General features: G+C 47.7%; 1 protein-coding gene across 2 annotated transcripts in view; it reads right to left on the reverse strand.

The window, feature by feature from the left end:
• Window positions 1-5,326, reverse strand: part of Tjp2 (tight junction protein 2) — a 131,533-nt gene extending 126,207 nt beyond the window's left edge. Inside the window, exons 1-2 of one of the 2 annotated variants that reach the window (XM_029472524.1) lie at window positions 5,311-5,326; window positions 4,618-4,814 (exon numbers count right to left, since the gene is read on the reverse strand). The gene's annotated coding sequence lies outside the window, so the exon portion shown is untranslated. Of the gene's footprint in view, window positions 1-4,617; window positions 4,897-5,310 lie in introns of those variants that run through there. The other variant, XM_029472523.1, reaches the window with a different exon arrangement.
• Window positions 5,327-6,799: the final 1,473 nt, after the last annotated feature.

Here is a 6,799-nt window from a genome sequence, read left to right on the forward strand (position 1 = left end):
GTACACTGTAGCTGTCTTCAGACACTCCAGAAGAGGGCACCAGATCTCGTTACGGATGGTTGTGAGCCACCATGTGGTTGCTGGGATTTGAACTCCTGACCTTCGGAAGAGCAGTCGGGTGCTCTTACCCACTGAGCCATCTCACCAGCCCTCTTAAGTCTTTATTATTGTTATTCTGTGCTTTCTGTACGGGTGTTTTGTTCAAATGTATATCTGCACACCACATGCCCTTTCTGACCTCTAAGGGCACTAAATGATGTGGTGCACTGGCCTATACATGGGCAAAAAAAAAAAAAAAAGGCCATACATAAGAATTGATAAAATAATAAAGTTTAAAACAGTATCTTAGTTTGAATGTCCACTCAAGTGTGTGTGCATGCAGTTTCCTGAGTTGACTCCTAAACCTGTTTATATAAGAGAACCACTACAGGTGCCTACACCTACATATTCCAATCTAAACCACGGATTTAGTGAGCCAAAGACTTGGCAGGTTTTCAGTTTTAATAAAAATTTTCCTCCTCCGTTGTTTCCTAAAGATTTTCCCCCTTCTCTGTGGACTGCAAACAAAACAGCATTTGTCGCTAGATAAAACATGAAACTACAGTATGTTTTCAAAGCTATTCTAAGAAAGAAGGGAAACTCCGCTCCACTCAGCCTTGCAGAAGTAAGAAGAATTAGCGGTTGGAACGCTGTGAATGCAGGAATCTCCTGAAGGGGGGGTGGGATGGGGAAATGGACGGACTTTCTTGCTAGATCTTGGCTGAGTTATTGTCAACAATTTCAAAGGGACTTTTCAATCAAAGGAAGCTGTAAACTCCTTCCTCCGTGTGCGTAACTCCTCCAGATGAAAGTCCCAACACAATCAGTCATGAGTCTTAAGAAAGAAAAGAAGCCTGTTTGAAGGACTAGGCAGTTATTTATTAAAGTGTCCAGCACCGTTGCACCCTGTCTGCTGTGTGTCCTGAGTCACATTCTTGATCCATCACAATGACTTCTGAGACCTGTTCACATTTATGTTCTCACGGAAAATGTGCCATCAAACCACAAACTGAACCTTTTAACAAATGAAAACAACTCATCACTAAGCTATAGAAATATCCTTATTACTGTGGATGGGGCTACTGGACCCTCACTCTGCACATTAACATAACAGGAAGGGATTGGAGCTCAGAGGTTAAGTGCAGAACTCTATAAGGTTGGGTTCCCAACACACCCAGTCAGTCAGCTCACAGTTGAACTACAGCTCCAAGGGATCTAACACCCTCTTCTGGTCTTATCATCCGGCACACACCCACATTTGGACACATAGTCAAACATAAATCTTTTACAAATATATTTTTAAAAAGGTGGAAATATTTTGAATTTTTATTTAAAATCTTTTTTAGTCCCCTCAAGTCTTGCCGTGGCTCCAATATTTGCGGAGAGAAGCTTTTTCTTAAAGTTCATTCAGACTACTTTTAAAACTTAGAGTCCCTGTTAAATGAAGGGGGGAGGGCGGCATGTTGGAGAGACATCACAGTGGTTAAGAGCACTGGCTGTTCTTCCAGAGGACCTAGGTTTAATTTCCCCAAAACCCAATGTTTGTAACCTCAATGTTAATGAATACAATGCCCTCTTCTGGTCTCCAAGAGCACTAGACAGACCACAGCTCATAGTCAGGCAAAACACCCATATACAATATATATGAAAGATTATATATATACACATATGAAAGTAGGGGAGGGACTGGGGAGACTGCTCAGTGGGTAAAGAACTTGCCACTGAAACTTCCCTTATGGACAACAGTAACTGTGGGGCAGATGTAGAGCCCAGACTGTAATCTCACTGGGAAGCAAAGACAGGGACCCTCAGAGCAAACTGGCTAGCTGGACAAGCAAATCAGGAAGCTCTGGGGTCAAGTGAGAGAGAGACATTGCCTCAGTATAGAAGGTGGGAAGCCACCTGATGTCAAGTTCTGGCTTCCACATGCCGGTGCATACAGTGCACACACCCACACACCACACACACACACACACACACACCACACACACATACACACAACACTCACACACATATACACTCACACACTACACACACACTCACACAAACACACACATACACACACCACACACACACACACCACACACACAACACTCACACACATATACACTCACACACTACACACACACTCACACAAACACACACATACACACACCACACACACACATACACACACCACACACACATACACACAACACACATACCACACACACACATACACACTCACACAAACACACACATACACACACCACACACACACACACACTCACACCACACACACATACACACACACTACACATACCACACAAACACATACACTCACACAAACACATACACATACCACACATACACACACACACACCACACACACATACATACACATACACACACACACACTCACACACACGGGGATGGGGTGGGGTGGAGGTGGGGGGTAGCAGTGAAGACTCATGCAGTAGAGGGGCTTGCAGCCAAGTCTCAGGCTCTCTCCCACCCCAGGACCCATAAGGTGGAAGGAGAAAACACTCATTAGCTAGCCTAGAGTTTGCTGGTAACCATGCTGGCCTGGACCTCACAGAATTCGTCCTGCTGTCTTCTGAGTGCTGAGATTAAAGCTGAGTGCCACCAAGTTCTGTTATAAAAAGTAAGTTTTTTGTTTGTTTGTTTTGTTTTTTGAGACAGGGTTTCTCTGTGTAACCCTGGCTGTCCTGGAACTCACTTTGTAGGCCAGGCTGGCCTCGAACTCAGAAATTCGCCTACCTCTGCCTCCCGAGTGCTGGGATTAAAGGCGTGCGCCACCACGCCCGGCTGAAAAGTACGTTTTTTAAAGACTTATTTATTTAATGCATATGCGTACTCTGTAACTGTCTTCAGGCACACCAGAAGAAGGCACCAGATCCCATTTCAGATGGTTGTGAGCCACCATGTGGTTGCTGGGAACTGAACTCCAGGACCTCTGGAAGAGCAGTCAGTGCCAGTACCTCTCTCTGGGCCATCTCTCCAGCCCTGTAATTTTTTTTTTAAGTGCAGTTTCATTACTTAGTAACAAAGCCATGAGGAATTAAGAGCTTTCGGGGAATCTATACTTAGTTAATTCATGCAGGCTGACCCCCATTCCTGGGTGATTCCATTCCATTGCAGTCTAGACAAAAGAAAATCCTCCTGGCTCTTTATCTTCCTTAATGGAAAGCACACAACAGAATCCTGCAGCTATCCTACCTTGGCCACTTAGCAATGTTGGAACGTTTGCATCTATTCTGCCTAGTGACTCTACTTTTATTACATTCCTAGTCAGGATTCTCAGCCCCCTGAAGAAAACTGAGGGCATTCGATGCCGTTTAACTTAACATTTAGGAAGGTTAAAATGCTCAATTTCACGTTCTGTATCATTTTAAGGAACATTTCAAGGCCAGAAACAAAAACTGCAGTCTTATATGTTAGCCAAATATCTTCAAATCTCAATAAAGAGCCAATGGCTCTGGGGGCGGAGTGGGTAGGTCCAGTGTGGTTGTACTGTCTGTCCCCATTTTTAAAATAGCATTCAGATTTAAGGCTGAGTGGGAGTCCGACGTGATTCATTCCTTAGCTGGGCACCGCCACTTTTCTTGGGCCAAAGGTTCCCAAAGGTCAAAGTGCAAATAGATCCCAGGGGTAACAGGTCTAGGGTGCGGCCTGAAACCTGGGTTTTCAAGAGGCCCCCAGGCAATGTCCCAGAATCCCTCTCTCCTTACCAGGAAACTGGTCTTTCAAATGAACTAGGAAAGTCGGGAAACTTTTAGAGGCCAGAGGAGCCTTTGAACAGAACCCGCACACCTGAGGACCTGGGAAGGCGCAGTGGACAACTAGGAGACAGTAGCTCAGAATCCCTCTCGCACACTGCCGCAGCCTGGAAAACACCCTTTTCAAGCTCGGAGAATGCTTGGCATTCGGTGGCCTTTTTCCAACATAAAAATCTCCAACTCGGCTTTGACTGAGAGTCCCATAGAAAAGTCACGGAAAGCAGCCCTGGAGAGCTGACAACGCCCTGTGTTGACAACTCAGCTCGTCCTTTATAAAAGAGTCGAACGACCCCAAATATACACACACACACACACTCACAAAGTCGAATTAAATGTTTCACAAAGCGGCGAGACTTTTCCTGTCTGCGGCGGCGGCGGGGGAGGGGGCAGACCCACGGTCACCAGGATCGCCCCCACCTGCACACAGACACCAGCTTTCCCTCGCTCCGCGTCCAACCAGGTCACCCACCCCTTAGATACCATCGCTGCCAACAGAAACCCAAAAGCCCCCTGAATCTAGCAGAAGAGACGCTCTGCGGGAGCGAAACAATGTCCCCGCCTGGAAGGACAAGGAGGAGCCAGGCACCTGTAGCCGCGGCGTAAACTATCTCGGGTGACCCTAAGTCAACCCCGGTGATGCGAGGCTGCCCAAGGGTGGGAGATGGAAGTACGCACGCAAAAAGCAGTGCTCAAGAAATCACATCCCAAACCCCACGGCGTTCACGCACGCTGCCCCGCGGCGAGCCAAGGCTCCAGAGCAATCTTGTACCCCAGGAGGGACAGAGCGGCAGGTACTCGCCTGGAGAAGGGGGGCGGCGGCAGCCAGTAGAGTCAGCGCGCAGGAGGCGACGGTCCCAGGCGTCGGGCGGCGCAGCGCGGGCAGCGCCTGTCCGGAGGCGGAGTGCCGCGGGCTGCCGCAGCAGGCGGGAGCAGTGACCTCGGCCACCGGCCGTTCCTGGGTATTGTTGTGACTCAACCTATTTCCTGTTTGGAGGGCTAGAAGAAAGGGGGAAAAGTGCCTATCTAGAGTGTGTGTGTGGTTAGGGGGAGGGTAGATGGGCGGTGGCCATCACCTGCTTCCTCCAGACCCGGAAAAAAAAAAAAAAAAAAAGTAGCCCGCGCCACTTTGGGTCGTCCGGTTGGCGGAGGGGGAGGCCTCACCGGCGCCACCCAGCGGTGGGGCAGGGACTGAGCGACACTTCTGCCTCTTAACAAAACCCCCAAGCTTCGGCTCAAGAGTATAAACATTTGCAGGGTTTATCTAATTCGTGCCCAGATCTGCTTTCAGTCTTTCCGCGGGTGCTGGCGAGGAAAGGTCAGTCACCCCTCAGAAACCACGGGAAGGGCGTTTGTGGGTCACTGTATGTATACGGTAGGGGAGTGGAACGGGTTGATTTTTGTTTGGGGAAGAAGAGAAACAGGTAATGGTATCGGTGAAAGGTAAATTTTAAGATCAATTTCAATCCCCCTCCCCCTCCAACCTCCCTCTCACCCTGGATCTCTGGCTCTGAGGCTCCAATCCGGAAATACCGGTTCCTCTCGGGGGACAATAGGTGAGGGCGGAGCGCTAAGCCCAGAGGCTGCTTAGTCACACCGCGGGGAAGGAGGAATGTGCCTGGTGCCCAAGGCTGCACCCGGGGCGCAAGTTCGCCTTCCATTTAACCTACTCTAGTTAAAAATCCTAGGAAAAAAAAAAACAACAATAAAAAGAAAAGCTGGATAGTGGTAGCGTATGCCTTTAATCCCAGCACTTGGGAGGCATAGGTAGGTGGATTTCTGAGTTCGAGGACAGCCAGGCTACACAGAGAAACCCTGTCTCAGGGGGGAAAAAATCCTAAGAAGATTCCAGAGTACAGGGTAAAAGTTGTGGTGATGGCGAGACGGATAGTGGTGATAGTTGTGCGGTATGAATGCGCGCACTTGCCCACGGCGTTGCAATTCTAAGTATTTTAGTTTGCTTTTTAAAAAATCCTGTAAAGGATGCTGAGGTTCTATTCCAGGCAACTTCGCGCACGAGCGCCCTCTCCTCCCCACAAAACCCTTCTCCAGGAGTAACTGTCAACTGAGACACTCTCTCTCAAGGAAAAAAAAGAACAACAACAACAACAACAAAAACAAAAACCCAACAAGAGAAACCGGAAGTGGTAGCACAGATTTGTAATCCCAGAGCTGGGGAGACAGATCCTTGGATTTATCAGCCCCCGAAAAATGAAAGACCCGGTCTTATAAACCAACATGGACAGATCCTGAGGAACAGGTGTTATCAGACCTGCCAATACACACACACACACACACACACACACACACACACACCCCAGGCAAAGGAAGATCAAACCTTGAAGGCTCAGGCTTTAAGAAAGTATCACTTTAAGAAAAATGAGCACAAGCAAACTGTTAAGCAAATAAAAGCATACCAATTGTGCCTCCATTTCCTAAGAAAGGAAAAACACCTATACATGAATTTGCTTTTTCTTTTTTTGAGTTGAGGTCTTACTTACTATGGCCCTAATGGGCCTTCCATGCAATCCTGCTGGTTCCAAATTTGGGGTAATCCTCCTGCCTCAGCCTCCCAAGAACTGGAATAATGGGTGAACACTGCTGTTGTGTTTTAAGAGAGAGAGAGAGAGAAGAGGAGCAGAGGCCAGCCATTAACATGTGGAGAAAGAGGGGGAGAGGAATGGGGAGAAAAGGGACAGAGAGGGAAGAGAAGAGAGTGAGGAGGGGACAAGCAGCCCCTTTTATAGTAAGTCAGGCACACCTGGCTATTGCCAGGTAACTGTGGGGTGGAGTTAACAACTACCACATCCAGGTGTGTGTGTGTGTGTGTGTGTGTGTGTGTGTGTGTGTGTTTGTGTGTGCATTTTAAATTATTTATGTTTGCATTTGATAGTATGGTTGTTTTGTCTGCATGTATGTCTGTGTACATGTCTGGTACTGTTAGAGGCTAAAAGAGGCCATTGGATTCCCTGGAACTAGAGTTA

The sequence above is a fragment of the Mus caroli genome, chromosome 19 (genome assembly GCF_900094665.2).
Source record: "Mus caroli chromosome 19, CAROLI_EIJ_v1.1, whole genome shotgun sequence".
In the NCBI taxonomy this organism is placed as follows: Eukaryota; Metazoa; Chordata; class Mammalia; order Rodentia; family Muridae; genus Mus; species Mus caroli.